The sequence below is a fragment of the Marmota flaviventris genome, chromosome 9 (assembly GCF_047511675.1).
Source record: "Marmota flaviventris isolate mMarFla1 chromosome 9, mMarFla1.hap1, whole genome shotgun sequence".
Classification (NCBI taxonomy): Eukaryota; Metazoa; Chordata; class Mammalia; order Rodentia; family Sciuridae; genus Marmota; species Marmota flaviventris.
Genome location: NC_092506.1, coordinates 45,137,754 through 45,152,845, shown reverse-complemented (window position 1 = coordinate 45,152,845; position 15,092 = coordinate 45,137,754). Strand labels below are relative to the sequence as shown.

Here is a 15,092-nt window from a genome sequence, read left to right as displayed (position 1 = left end):
TAATGGAAATGTCCTATATCTTGATCTCGGTGATAGTCATACAAGTTCACATGATTGTCAAAACTCACTGAATGGACCATTTCAGATCTGTACCTCAGGTTGCTTATAAAATAGATCTTAAAATTATGTGTGTTTCTGGTTGTCACTATGACTGAAGGATGCTACTGGCAGATACAAAGGATGAGATCAGGGATGCTCTCAGAGCAAATGACTCTCCTACCCAAAGGCCAGTAGGAGCCCAGTTGAGAAATGCCACTGCAGGCCATAGGGAGCCTTGGAGGAACTGAAAGAGCAGAGAGAAACTGGCTACATATGTGCTTAGGGGAGATGGGGCTTTGGCGGTGATGGTAGCCAAGAAGTCCAGGCTTCCAGGTGAGTGACAGGCACAGAATACGACTTTCACTGCCTTGGACTTGGCTAATTGCAGCCCACTCACTTGATTCTCCCCGTGTCCAAGAGGGGCCCCAGAGGCCCTCATGATATTCCAGATACCACAGGGTTGGAAGGAGGGCTTCTAGGGAAGAGGAAGAGGCAGCAGATGTTGGAGGGTAAAGAAAGTGCCCCTCCCTGGCCTTACTACCTCCTGCATAAGCACCAAGAATAAAAGTGACCATCTTCCTATGAGACAGAGACTCAGTAAGGTAGTGTTTCCTGGGAGTTTGGAATCCCTGGAAGCAGAACTGGCTGCTGCTGCTGCTAGAGAAACTCATTTTCTGAAATCCTGGGCTAAAGAAGAATACAACTGACCTAAATGAAAATGCTCACCTGAGCCCCTCCTTCAGGAAACCTTCTGTGACCTCCACCTTGGGCAGGTGCCTCTTTTGTGTTTCTGTGTCTCAGCACCAGAGCAGCTGCAGCCTAGGTCTGACTTCTGGTTCTGCCTGTTTACTTGCTTGTGTTCTTGGCAAATTACTTAAGCTCTCTCTGAGCCTGCAAACTGAATATAACAAAAACCTTCTTCACTGAACTGTTACCGAAGATTAAGTAAGAGAATGCAGTTAAGCACTCAGTAAAAATTAGTCTTGTTATTATCATAGCATGCACCAATATGGGTCACTGTTGCCAGGTTGTTTCTCTGGCAACTAGACATCATCTTCTCGAGGGCAGGGTCCTCCTGATCATGTTGACTGCTGAGGCTCCTGTGTCCACCACGATGCCCAGAGCAGTAAATACCTATATGCATGAATGAATTCCACCCACTATGGTCTCCCCTGAGAGCTTTCTTTTTCTACCCACAAGGCATTTTCATCACAATAATTCTTCAGAAATGGAGGTTTGACTCATTCGTATTTTGCTCTGTCTTTCCTCCTTTCTATTACCTCCAAGGCCATGCAGAGCTCACATAAAATATACTTTTTTTTTTTTTTAAATTGATGACTTCTTCCCAGACTCAACTTTTAAGACTTCCCTCAGAGGTCTTTTTCAAGCCAGGCAAACAAAATTCTTTTTTTTTTTTTTTTTTTTTTTAAAAAAAAAGCATCCAAAGCTGGGCCTGGTGTTGCACATCCTAATCCCAGCGGCTCCAGAGACTGAGGCAGGAGGATTGCAACTTCAAAGTCAGCCTCAAACTTAGCAAGGCTCTAAGCAACTTAGTGTAACCCTGTCTCACAATAAAAAATAAAAAATATCTGGGGATGTGGCTCAGTGTTTAAGCATCCCTTGGTTCAATCCCTAGTACAAAAACAAACAAACAAAAATACATATAGAATTACCACATTACCATTGGTAGGAATATAATGAGTAATTTCCCAAAAGAATGGTTAATTTCACATGTTTTCTAGTATTAGTAGGGCTGTGTGATTTTCACAACTGTGATTTATTTTTTAAAGGCTGGGTAGTACCCCTTGGCAGGTGATGACATACACATACTATCAGCCTTGCAACAATCTGTGAGGTTGACTCCAGGTACCCACATAGCTGCCACCACTGAAGTCCACCAATTCTTCGTGAATGGTTTCCAGAGAGAGAGGGCAGGGTCAGGAGGGCATTTGTGTTGATTTAAAAAAAAAAAAACATGTTGAATCTCTGTATGTCTCTCTAATAACTGCAACCACCCACCTCACCACAAAACGGTAAGGCAATTCAATGTCTTCATTTTGCTATCAGAATACTCAGGAGACTGGGCTGTAAACAGCCTATCCCCCATGCTAGCCTGAAGTTAGGAATATACACCAGGATGCCTGCTCCATTACATATCTGCCAACTGTGGGCTTCCTGCATGGACCTCAAGGAGAGCCCTTTCAACCCATGCTGCATCCCAGGTATGGAAACTAGAGTCATAGATGCTTCAAGGGACACAGGAATGAGGGTGGCTTTTGTTCCAGGTGCTGCAAGCTCAGGGAAACAAATGCTTTCTTCAGTCTTACATGGCAGAAATTTCTGAGCTTTGCAGATATTAGTGGCCAAAGTGCCTTCCACTTCTCACTAGATGAGAAGAATGGCAGACATCTTATTTTCCATAATATTCTGGTTTAAGGCAAGGAAGAGTTTTTTTTTCTTGGAAGAATATTATTCAAAAATTTTCAGGTTTTTTTTCCCCTTAGGATGACCTGAGTTTCCAATTTAGAGGCGACAGATCTGTTGATCTGGATGGAGTCTGTACTAGAAGGCTCAGAGATTCTATGATTCTAAGGCTGAGACCATATGTCAATTTGCTTATCATAAGATCCAACATGATACCTGGCTTCCTCTGCTCTTGGGACCATCTAATCTCCACAGCAGGATCATACCCATCGTGCCTCATACCCACCAAGACCATCTGAGCACCACGGGGTCCACACTGAGTACAAACACTGTTTTGTTCAAAGACAATAATGTGGGCCCACAGACAGGCCAAGCCAGAACAGCTTTGGGATTCAGAGGCCCTAGAAACCCAAGCCTTACCTCACAGAGATAAGGAAAACTTGAGTTTGGGAGATGGGGAGAACCTTACCCCAGGTCACTTGCTCACTGGTAAGTTTAGGATTAGGACATGGACACTTATACAGACAGCTGTGCTGATCCACACTGGCAGGAACACTAGTTCAGAGATATTTCCTGGTGAATTGGTTACATATTTGCTTATCAGGTGCCATATAATTTGAAATATGCACATGTCCTGGGTCCAGTTTAATGCAGTTGAGTGCTTTACATAACTGGCTATCTTCTGGAGTTCTCCCATTCCCACTTGTAGATTCATACAAATAATTATTTAAGTGTCAGAGAAGAATTTCTACTCCTATAAATGATTTCTCTCTCCTCACTTGTCTTTTTGGGTGTTGGATGATGAAGATGTCTTCTCTTACAAATATGGGCCCTTCTGAGGGCAATGGCCAAGAGCATGAGAGTTACGCAAGGGAAAGGTGAAATGAGGCCAGGAGGATGTGCCTTTGTGCTGGGAGGGGGATGAAGGAAGACCCCCAGATGTCACCATTTTAATTGTTTTACAGTAATTTCAGGTATGTTTTGCTATTTAGTCTTAGTCAACAGCAGTTTCTAATATCAAGCCCTACTGAAGAAAATATGCAGATTTGACTCAAAAATTCATATTTGAATCTCACAGACATTCAAGTCCTCTAAGCTTTACCACTGTGATCAGACCACAGCCTACTATGTCCTTACTATGCCTTGATACAATTATATAGCGGGTCATAGTAAGTCTAACATATGAATTCTCCCACATAAATGTTCATTTCCAACATTCATTAACTATTTAGTGAGCCACTGAGTAGAGTCAGGGTTATTTTTCTAGGCACTAAGTACCCAAGGGGAACAGAACTCAAGCTCTCTTGGACCCATTAACCCCATGCAAATTCTCATTTCTCAGGCCTTGAAGAACTTACACCATTGGCCCTGCCCCTTTCTCCTACCTTTTTCTCTGCCATGCTTCTCCTTTGCTTATCTCTTACAGCTACTTTTGAGGTTCCTTGAAAACACTGAGCTACTCTTACCCCAGGGCCTTTGCACTTATCTTCTTTGACAGCTATTCCAGTTGGTCTCCTCGCTTCATTCAGGGCTTTGTTCAGATATCACGCCTCAAAGGCAATACTGTTTAAAGGCAAATATCTTCCTCCACCTGTGCCCCTAGTAACCCTTCATCCTGCTTTACTCTTCTCCAGACTACAGCTTTCCATAAGAAATATTTATGCTTAGGTTTTTTTTTTTGTCTCTCCTGGGAGAGCTTAGGCAGGAAGTTCATCTTTTTCAGCCGTGCATCCCCAGAGCCTACAAGAGCCTGGCATATCAGAGATGTTCACATTCATTGGAGAATGAATGGGATGAATGAATGAACTGGCTCTTGACAATATGGATGGTGACTGGTGAGCCAGCACTGCAGGAGTGATCGTCAGGGTTCCCCGTCAGAGTCATGGTTCCTTTCTAAGCCTCCCCACTCCCCATCCTGCTGGGCTCTTCTAGAATGGCAACCTCATCCATTCTACTGCAAAGCCTTGCTGTCACTTATTCCTCCCTCCCTGTAGCACCCCCATCAAATTGGGTTTTGGTGACACTGAGGCCTCTTGCATCAACTCCTTTTTCTACCCATTCTTAAAACCACCTCAGTCCAGACCCTCCTTATTTCTCACCTCCACCACCGACAGCGTTTCCTAGCTGGGCTCCCTGCCAGCAGGCTCTCCACCTCCAACCTGTTCTCCATGGGGCAGAGTGAGTTTCTTTACACTTCAAAATGTGTCTCCCCTACTCAAACTAAAGACTGACCCCTTAGTTTGTCACTCAGTGCCCTAACTACCTCTGCCCCTCCGATCCAGCCTTCCTTCCCATCACTCCTCTTTTATCTGTTTTGCTCCAGTTGGAATGAACTGCTCTGCTCATGTCCTAGAAGTCCTTCCTAGTGGCCACTTCCACTTCTTGAAATGCTCCTCCAGTCTTTCTAATGTACAAGATTTTCAGACCTAGCTCAGGTGCCACCTAGCTTCTGTGAGAAGCCATCTGATCTTCCAGAAGGATAAATCTCCTCTTCTTTACTCTTTCCAGAGGGTTATTGTCTCTCTTTTAGGGCAAGTCTCCAGAAAGGACAGGCAATATGATACAGAAAAAAGAGTTGAGATTCTAGAGTCAGATCATCTGAGCTGGAAACCTAGCTCTCTGGCTCCGACACTCTTAAGGCATGCACCCTTAGAAAAGCTAAAAGCAGAGTCTTGTCTTCCCCTTCTGTAAAAGGGGCCCGATAACACTACTGTGAGTGTGTTATGAAGACTAAATACAAAAGCTAAAGCGTAAGGAAAGTGTTGGCACTATATGTGTACACACACATACAACACACATATTATTACTTACATTATGTTGCAAAATAACTGATAAATAAAAGTATTGTTCCTCCTAGGATGGATGTCTTAGGCTGTCTGAGCATTAAATCCAGGAATAGGTCACAGGGAAGAGATTGTTTTGAGAGAGAAGGACTTTAAGGATTTAAAAATCCCATGTCCTTGGATGATTTGAAGGAGGGAAGTGGAGGGAATATCTATAAAGCTGGGGCCCTAATGGTATTAATAGTTACCAAATTCTTGAGCTTTTTCTATGCCCCAGGTACTGTGCTCAGTATCCTACCTACATTATTATCTCTTTAAGTCAGGAATTATACCCTCATAGAGTAAAAGCAGAGGAAATCAGGGCCATAATAGTTATATAAAAGTGCTCTTCTCCTTCCCCCTCCCACCTTTCCTCAATACATAGTTCAGACCTGAAAGATATCCTGAAAATCTCCAATCTCACAATCCTATTTTTCTGGAGAAACTGAGATGCAGAGAGAGTGTGAGCATTTACTGAAATTGTACAGCCAGCAAAGAGCCTTGGCCTGGCCCGGAACACTGCTCTCTGCACTCTCACAGTGGAAGCCTCTGCATAGCAAAAAGCCAGGGCTACTGTTCATTACAGTGTCTGTGTCTCTGTAAACCGTGCCTCTTGAGGACAATCCCAGGGAACACCCCTGGAGTTATGCCAGTTGGCCCCCTGGCTCAGTTCAGCCCACTCAAGAAAGAAGCTCTTGAGACAGAGCCTCAGGCCCCTAGAGACTGAACATTGTCCTTCTGCCAACCATTCTATTCAGTCTCTTGGAAGGTGATGGACTTCATCCCTTCACCAGACACCTATGCTAGCACTCCCTCAACCCACCTCTGGGGGCACCCTCTGTACCAGGCATGGGGATCAGCTATGGGGACACCCAGCTGCCCTTGACTGAGCCTTGTGCTGAGACACTCTGGAACCTGGTGTAGTTGTAACTAAAGCTTCTCTAGTAGCTTTGTCAGCAATACCAAGAAGCTGCGCTTAACAAACACCAAGGAAGAAGAGGTAGCCTTGTTGGATTAGAAAACCTGGGTCCTTAAGGAGTAGGGGAGAGGGACTGGGAGGGATGCAGTAAGTCAAAGTGGGGGAAGAGGATGAATCCTTGAGTGCCACTGGGCCAGCTGAAGACTCTCAGGCTCAGGGACTCTTGGAAGGACTGGGACTAACACCCTGGAATCTCATCTCCAATCCAGAGCTGTTTCTTTCTCCCAAACTAATCCTAAACCTGGAGTGCTTGCAAAACAGCTCGCCTTAGAGGATGAATGAAACAAATGAAAGGACAATTATTTATTCATTTTTTAAACAGTAAAAATGGTAGCAAATGAATGGCACTTGCCGCTTCAAATGGGGGCAGGGCTGGAATTACAAATATTCGTGGTTCTTAGGTTAATTTTTGGGTTCTGTGGTTTCAATGGGAATAGGATCTAGTTGTGTGTGGGAGGGGAGGGGTTGAGTATGAAAGCCAAGGATCCCAGATTCTAATGCAGGTTTTGCCACTAACTCTCCGGTGACCTTGGTCAAACCACCTCATTGGGTCTCAGTTTCCCTATCTGTAAAATGAAGGGGTTAAATGAGTTCCCAAGGTTCTTCTGGTCCTGACCAGCTAAGATGTGCGATTCTTGGGTAAGGGACCACATCCAGGGACCCCTCCAGCCCCTCAAGGTTTTGACCTGGGCAATCTATGGGTTTTGCAGGAACCTGGGCCTCATCCAGGAAAAAGCAATATGATGGGGGAGGGGAACACATTGGGCTTTTATTTTGCGAGTGGGTGGGACGCGGGTGCCTAAAGCAAAAGGGTCGGGAAGGCAATGCGATGATAAGAAGGCTGTGGAAGCTGAGGTTTAGAGGCCAGCAGTCTGGCGGCGACTTCCAACCTCCCTCCTGGGGTTCAGACACTGGAGAGGCCATGCAGCCAAGAGCCACGCACCAGCCTGGGCCGCAGAGGCTCGACCTGGACCACTGTCCAGATCTCTCCCTGGAACCGCGCAAGAGCTTCGCGGGGAGTGGCTGCCGCTGCCTCCCGGCGACCAAGCGTCAAGCCCCCTCCCCCGCATGGGAGACCCCTCCCCCCGTCCGGGGGCGCCGGGAGCCCCACGGGGGGGCGTGGCGGGGGCGGGCGCCGGCTCCTCCGTTCCGAGCTGGAGGAGGTCTCAGCTTCGCGGCCGCCCCAGTAGGGACCCCGCTCCCTCCGCCTTCCGGCTCCACACACAAAGGCGCCCACGGAGGCGCCGCACTTACCGGCCAGAGCGGGCTCCGGGCGCCGGCGAGCGGGCAGGCAGGCTGGCGGGAGGATGTACGCGCGCGAGTGTGCGTGTGTCTGCGTGTGTCCCTGTGTGTGTCTCTGCGCGATTGTGTGTGTGACGGGGGCCGCGCCGAGCTCTGTGCGTCTGCGTGTGCGGGGGCGTCCGTCCGTCGGTCCGTCCGCCAGGCGCTCAGTCCCGCGCTCCGTGCGCGCTCCCTTGCCCGACCGCCCCACCAAATGCGCTTGAGCTGCGGAGTCGCGAGCGCAGCCGCCGGGTCGGTTGGGCACCCACAGCCCTGGCTCCGCCCCGCCCCCGGGCGGGCTTGCGCCGCTGGGGGGAATTGCGCAGGGCTTGCAAGGGAGGGGGGTGGGGAGCTCCCGCGGCGCCCAGGTCCCCAGGGGGCGAGGATCACACACCCTTAACCTCTACCTCTGAACCCATCCCAGGCGCCCCCTGCCCCCAGCAACTCTGAGCGGAGTCCCCGCAGGCACCGCCCCCAAACCAAGGTTGTCTGGACAGGGAGGGCGGGGGAGTGGGAGCACCGCATCCATTTCATTCATGATTTTCTTCTCCTGGAGCCCCGGGTCGGAGCTGCGCGGCTACGGCCACCGCCAGAGGGACCCCAACAGGGCAGTGCGTACCTAACCTGGGGTAGAACAGATAGGCAGACAGGATGGGGGTAGAGGCAAACGATACAAAGGGTCAGAGCTGGGGGACGGGCCTGGTAGGAAGAGCGGTGCACTGAGCAGGGGCCGTGGCGCTTCCCGCGAGGTGCTGACACCTGCTTACGTGCAGCGGCTGCCCCGGGCGCACTCAGTGCCAGTAGCTCAGAACCGGTTCCAGGACTCGCAAGAGGTGCCGGTTTTCCCACTCCTCGGTGTTCTCTCTCTGAGGAACGAGGGCGAGTGGACACCTCTTCCTTCACCCACCTGACATGCGTCGAAAGACAGCACCTGTCTTACTTTCTTTGTGGGCACCAAGGGCCTGGACGTGCAAGCAACTGCCCACAAGCTCCACATTCCTCAGGCTGGCACCCTGCTGGCCCGTTCCCTACACTGCATCCTGAGGGGGGCTTTTTGATGCTTTGGGCTGCATACAGGGTGGGGATCCTAAGGTTTTTTTTTTTTTTTTTTTTTGCACGGGGAAGCCCAGGAGAACCACCATACCATTGCTACCCTGGTTCTAGTCACTGACCTCTTTAGCCTGATTTCTGCAATAGCTTCTTTACTAGTCACTCAGCTTCCACCCTTGATCTGCAGTTGATTCTCTGCACAACAGTTGGAATGATCTTTTTAAAACCTAAGTCAGGTAATGCTGTTCCTTTACTGGAAATCCTGCAATGTCCATTTAATCCAAGTAAAAGTTAAAGCCCCCATTATGGCCTGCAGGGCCATTGGTGAACCTATTTCCTTTTAACTTTGTAACCTCAAAGTCTCCTTCTTCCTCCCAAGGTCTAGTTACACTGACCTTTTTAATGCGTCATCAATGTGGCAGCCACTTTGTGGCCGCAGGACCTTTGCACTATTATTCTCTGTTTGGAATCACTTCCCCAGGTAATCACATGGCTTACTCATCTTCCAGGTGTCACCTCAAAGAAGCCTTCTGTGACTGTCCTACTTAGAACTGCAGGCCTGCTTTCCCCATTTTCTGTATGGTAGCTGTGACCTTTATTATGTACTCCCTGCCCCTGAGGCTTATGGACCTTGCTAGCTCCCCCTGCCTCCTCATTTATCTCCCATCTAGTCTTCCATCCTCATGAAGTATTCTGTTTTCCCATCACTAGACCTTTGTCCATGCTGTGGAATGCCATCTCCCATGACTTCCTTACTACCCAAAGTCTAGTTCAAATACTACTTTCTCCTCGGAGCCTCCCTGACATTTCCAGAGACACTCTGCTCTCATTCTGACTGTGATGGAGTTTCCTTATCTTTTCCCTGGGTGGAATGTGAATTCACAAGAAGAAGAACTGGGTGCTTTTCTCTCCCTGACTCCAGCACAGAAGGGCTCTAAGGTATGTGTTTCAAAGATATTGGTAGGAGACCCTAGACTGGACCTTGATTAGCTTTTTTTTTTCTTTTTCTTGGGAGGGGACACAAAGCCCAGCTAGATATCCTTGTTACCCTCCAGGAGTTTCCTTTGGGGACAGCAGTTGTGGGGTAACCAGGCTATACTGCTTGGCTTCATGGATGTGCAGGTGGGCCATGCTCGAGACCTTGTTTTCCCTCCCTGAGAATATTGACACCATGGTTGAAAGTAAGGCTGATTTCCCCCCATGTCGGCAGCAGTGTGACTGTAGCAGCTGCCATAAATGAGCACTCTAGTCTGTGCCAGGCACTGTTTTGTATGTTTTCAGTGCATTGCTCTATTTAATCTCCATGGCAAGTTTGGAAGGTAGGCATTTTGATAGGCCCATAATCCAAAGGGGAACCAGAAAGAGTAGGTGACTTGGTTAAAGTTATTTAAAGGGTGTGTTTTTCAAATTAAGATCTAGCCAGGGGCTGGGGATGTGGCTCAAACGGTAGCGCGCTCACCTGGCATGCGTTTGGCCCGGGTTCAATCCTCAGCACCACATTCAAAACAAAGACGTTGTGTCCGCCGATAATTAAAAAATAGATATTAAAATTCTCTCTCTAAAAAAAAAAAAGATCTAGCCAATCACAAAGCCCAATCTCAGAGAGCAGAGATGATTTAACAGCAACAGCCCTGGGAGCTGATGGAAGTAAGAGGAGAAAGCGGGTCTTAGGTAGTCCTCATCAGGTCCACCAAGCAGATTCCTGCTGTACCTAGCTCAGGAGTCACAGATGAGGTGGGCTAGGACCTCACAGGTTTTTGTCAGTGTTGTCTGGGATTTACTGTGTTATGGTTTGGATATGAGGTGTCCCCCCAAAAGCTCATGTGAGACAATGCAAAAAGGTTTGGAGGAAAAATGATCTGGGTTACATCCTTAATCTAATCAGTGAATCAATCCCTGATGGGATTAATTAAGTTGGGTCTGGAGGCAGGTGGGGTGTGGTTGGAGTAAGTGGTTCATTGGGGATGTGGCTGTGTGGTATGTATTTTGTATCTGGAGTGTGGAGTCTCTCTCTCATGCTTTCTCTCTGCTTTCTGACCAAGTGAGCCTCTTCCCTCTGCCACATTCTTCCGCCATGATGTTCTGCCTCACCTAGAGCCCAGAACTGCCCTCTTATGGACTAAGACCTCTGAAATCATGAGCCCCTAAATAAACCTTTCCTCCTTTACAATTGTTCTGGTCGGCTCTTGCAGTCACAGCAGCGAAAAAGCTGACTAAAACATATTGTTGTGGTGATAACTTGTTGTCCTTCCTTAAGGCAACCTTGGAAGGCCAGAGCTGCCTTCCCAAAATTTCCTAGCTGTGTGCTCTGGGTTTAAAGCCCAGCTCTGACTGTCAGTATGGTTAATGACACCTACCTCAAAGGGCTGGGGTGAGGAAGAACTGGGATGACCTATTTGAAAAGTACTAAGTGCTCAAAAATGATCTTTCTCTTTTGCTTCTTTTCCTTGGAGCCTCCCTGACATTCCCAGAGACACTCAGTGAGTTTCTATCGAGCAGAGATATACCTCACCCCACTTCTATCCCATCCACTCTCTTACTAAGGGGACTCAGATTCCCACAGTCCACTAAGCATTACCCTGGGGTGCAGTTAAGGAAGGAAGGTCTAACTAGCATTTATTGAGGGCTTTGAAAATAAGCTATCCATGTTGCTTCCCTGCATTCTCCCTTTCATCTGCACAAGAACCTTGGCAGGGAGGTACTCTTATTTCCAACCAGAAAGCAAAGCCCAGAGAGACCAGGAGGCTTCCCTGTGGCCACAGCACTCACTGGTTAATGGCAGTAATGAAATTCTAGCCTAGGTCTGACTGCTCACTGAGCTGGCATCCACCCCCTCCCCCCAACCATGGGGGAAAGTGACCCCATTGATTTCTCTTCTCTGATGGGGAAGGAGAGTGCTATGAGGCGTAAGGCAGTGAAGTAGATGTGAGTTTGGGAGGGTTTAGGAGGTGTCTAGGTCATTTTGCGTGACTCATTTACCCTCTCTTGTTGGAGGGAGGAAGAGGGGTTTGGGAAAGAGGGGAAGGGATGGTTTGAAAAACCAGAAAACATCTTGCTGGTGGTTTTTGATGGATTGTTAGAAATTAGAGTCAATATTTCTTGATTTTTGGCCTCACTTGCAATTCACTCTATTGGTAATGAAATGTTTTGCTTTGGTTGAAAGTATTCTCCTGCCCAGATTTTTATATATTTACTTACTTATTTATAACCCTCCCAACCCACAAAGGATTTGAGGTAGCTTACCACGGAAACAGAAGCCATAAAGCAATGCTAAAATATCAATAAGAATAAAGAGTTAGGACCAAGTAAAATGTAAATAGATTTTGAGAGACAAGAGCAAGGTTCAATAATTACAGCTGATTTTTATTGAGTTCTTCCTGTGAGCAAAGGAATGAAGTGTGTGCGCGCAAAGGAATTTGCGTATGTTATTTCATTTAATCCTGAAAAGAACCCTGTGAGGTAGGTACTTTTATTGTCTTCATTTTGAAGCATTGGGAACAGAGGCTCAGAGAAACGAAACATGATGTGCTAAGTCCTGCAGTAAGTGGAGGGCCCGTGTTTGAACCCAGTTTTATACTGGAACCCACACCGCCGTTAGCCACTGTACTGCCCTGCCTCTCCAAGGGACAAAAGACCACAAATTTACAGTCCACAGGGGCCTCTCAGGTATTGTAATGAGTCTCAAATTTGGTTTTGATCATCTTGGATGCCAAAAGAAATGGAAAGAGTTACATAGAACACATACCCTTACCTCCTTCAAGTTTTTGCTCAAGCGTCACTTTCTCAGTGGGTCTCCCCTCCATGACCACTGTTCCCTCTCCCCCGCCCTTTTTTTTGGTGGTCCTAGAGATTGAACCCAGGGTCGCTTTACCACTGAGCTACACATCCAGCCCTTTAAAAAGTTTTTATTTTGAGAGAGGATCTCTCTAAGTTGCTGAGGCTGGCCTCGAATTTGTATTTTGTATCTGGAGGATACAAAATTGTTAGGATTAAAAATGTGTAGCATGGTGCCCACCTCTGACCACTGGAGCCTGCCCCTTCTTGCTCCCTTCAGCTTCCCATCTGCCTTTATCTTTCCTTTTACAGTGGCATAATTTATTTATAAACTATATTCTGTATGCTTAGAATATTATATATACATTAATTATTACTAACATTATATATAGAATGTCTTATAATATAGTTTATAATTATGTCTTATATATAACATTCTATGATATATTTTAACCTGTATATAATAATTCTATATTTTATATCAGAACACTTATTTATGAATTCAAAACTCGAGAATTCATCTACTTAATATATTCACTGTTTTAAATGTCTGTCTTTTCCCACCAAAATACAAGGCTCACATGGACAGACATTGACCTGGTATGTAGTAGGTACACAAATACTTTTTGTTAAATGCTAGAATGATTATTTCACAGGTGAAGGAACACATTAGTATATCTGCAGTGCCAAAGTAGGTAAGTTTTATTTTTGGACTAATTCATACTTTCTTTCCCTTCCCTCCACCTTTCTTTTCTTCTTATTTACCCTACTCACTTCTGTAAAAGATTTGAGGTAGCTCTAGGTCTTAGCTCTAAGAACAAGTCTTCTAGAGATTTTTTTTTTTTTCCTGATGGAAGACCCTTAGGGTTCATACGGCCAATGTCATTTAGAGCAAATGGATAAGTGGGATTTATGAACCTCATTTTGGTGAGATCTTTCAGTGAAAGCTAGGCATTATTCCATACTTAAGTTAGCACAGGTTATACTTTTTAGGGGTCTAGGGATAGCTCCCAAGCACCATATATTAAGGATTTTGGGACTGAGGTTGTAGCTCAGTGATGGAGTACTTGCCTAGCATGTGTGAGTCACTGGGTTTGATCCTCAGCACCATATAAAAATAAATCAATAAAATAAAGGTATTGTGTCCATCTACAACTAAAGATTTTTTTAAAAAAAAGGATTTGGGGGGATGGGGCTGTAGCTCAGCGGCAGAACGCTTGCCTTGCATGTGTGGGGCACTGGGTTCGATCTTCAGCATTTTTATCTTTAAAAATAAAATAAAGGCATGCTGTCCATCTACAACTACAAAAAAAATTTTTAAAAAGGATTTGGGGGTTTAGGACCTATTGATGGAATGGAGATGGGAAAATAAAAAGCAGAGCTCTTGTGTGAAACAATAGATTTGAAGAAAGAGGGCACCCTGGTGTTCCTAAGAGCTCACCTCCGGAGGAGTTATATTTCCTGGCTGCAAGCCCAAAGGGTGAAGAGCTAACCAAGGACATTAGAAAGGTTTCTCAGAGGAGAAACTTAGCTGAGATCAATTGCTGGGGTGTGTACAGGTTGGGGTTGGGGATTAAGAGTGTGATCTCCCTGTAGGGGCTGGCTACAGATTAGACCAAGCCTCCAATAGCTGTGGACACCCATCAGTTAGCTCAAGGTAAGGGCCAAGTTTGCCTGGGTGACGATCCCAGGAAGTAACATCAGAGAAACTTGTGTTGGGAGGAGTGAGAATCAGAGTTTTGTTTCTCCTGTGGTCATTGGGGTGCTTGCAGAGCACATTCATTGAACAGATGTTGAGAGTGTATTGTAAGCTTGCTACTGCTGCAGAAGTTGGGTACACACATTAGAGAGAAAACAGTTGCCCCCCTGCCATGGGAGAAATTTGGATTTTATTCTAATGAGTCAGGAAGCTACTGGAGGTTTCTAGGTGGGGAGAGTGATGAAAAGTAGGCATGAACTGTGGGGAAATAGAGACCAGCCTCTGGACCCTGGAGGGTGGTGCATGGTCTTTGGCAGCAAGACACAGAAATAACCCTTGGCTCACCTGAGCATTGGAAAGCTGTGGGGGAGGTTCACAGATGGAGGGGAGCTGAAGAACTAAGCTTGAAATGTGAAAGTTGGGAAGTTTTATAAGTTGGCAGGGTCAAGAACATCTTCACAGTCACATCAGGCATCCCTATAGGACACATGAACACTGACCTTTTTTCCCTTCTTTTTGCCACTCAAGATTCATAGTTCTAGGACACTTAGCGTTCACTTTGACCGAGTTATAGGCCTGGGTTTACTCCACTGGTTAGGGGGGGAGCACCCCTAATTGATAAAGACTTTATTCAAGACTTTATCCAAAAGGAAACTGGCAGTCTATTACCAAAAGAGCATCCCCAAATGAGCAGATATCCACTATACACAGTGCCACAGAAGGTTGTCAAGGTCAGTCATCATTGTCAAGGTCAGTCATTGTCATCATACATTTATTTAATAAATTCCACAATGTGCCAGGCGCTATTCAAAATATGTTACATATATTAACTCACATTTTGAGGCTATGGAGGTAGGTACTGAGCCAGGAAACTGAAGCACAAAGAAGATATGTAGCAACTAATGTGTTGTCTAGATGTGCATCTGTGGGGAGCCACAGTGAATGACCACACTCTTTCCAGTCCTGATGCCTCAGATTCTGACCAACCACTGCATTTGTTCTGGCTTGGGCGGGGTCTAGCTTG

At 46.4% G+C, this 15,092-nt stretch overlaps 1 protein-coding gene across 2 annotated transcripts in view; it reads right to left on the bottom strand.

Annotated features, from left to right (window-relative positions):
• Window positions 1-7,583, bottom strand: part of Ptpn5 (protein tyrosine phosphatase non-receptor type 5) — a 60,526-nt gene extending 52,943 nt beyond the window's left edge. The window contains exon 1 of one of the 2 annotated variants that reach the window (XM_027942342.2): window positions 7,519-7,583. The gene's annotated coding sequence lies outside the window, so the exon portion shown is untranslated. Of the gene's footprint in view, window positions 1-765; window positions 853-7,518 lie in introns of those variants that run through there. The other variant, XM_071616339.1, reaches the window with a different exon arrangement.
• Window positions 7,584-15,092: the final 7,509 nt, after the last annotated feature.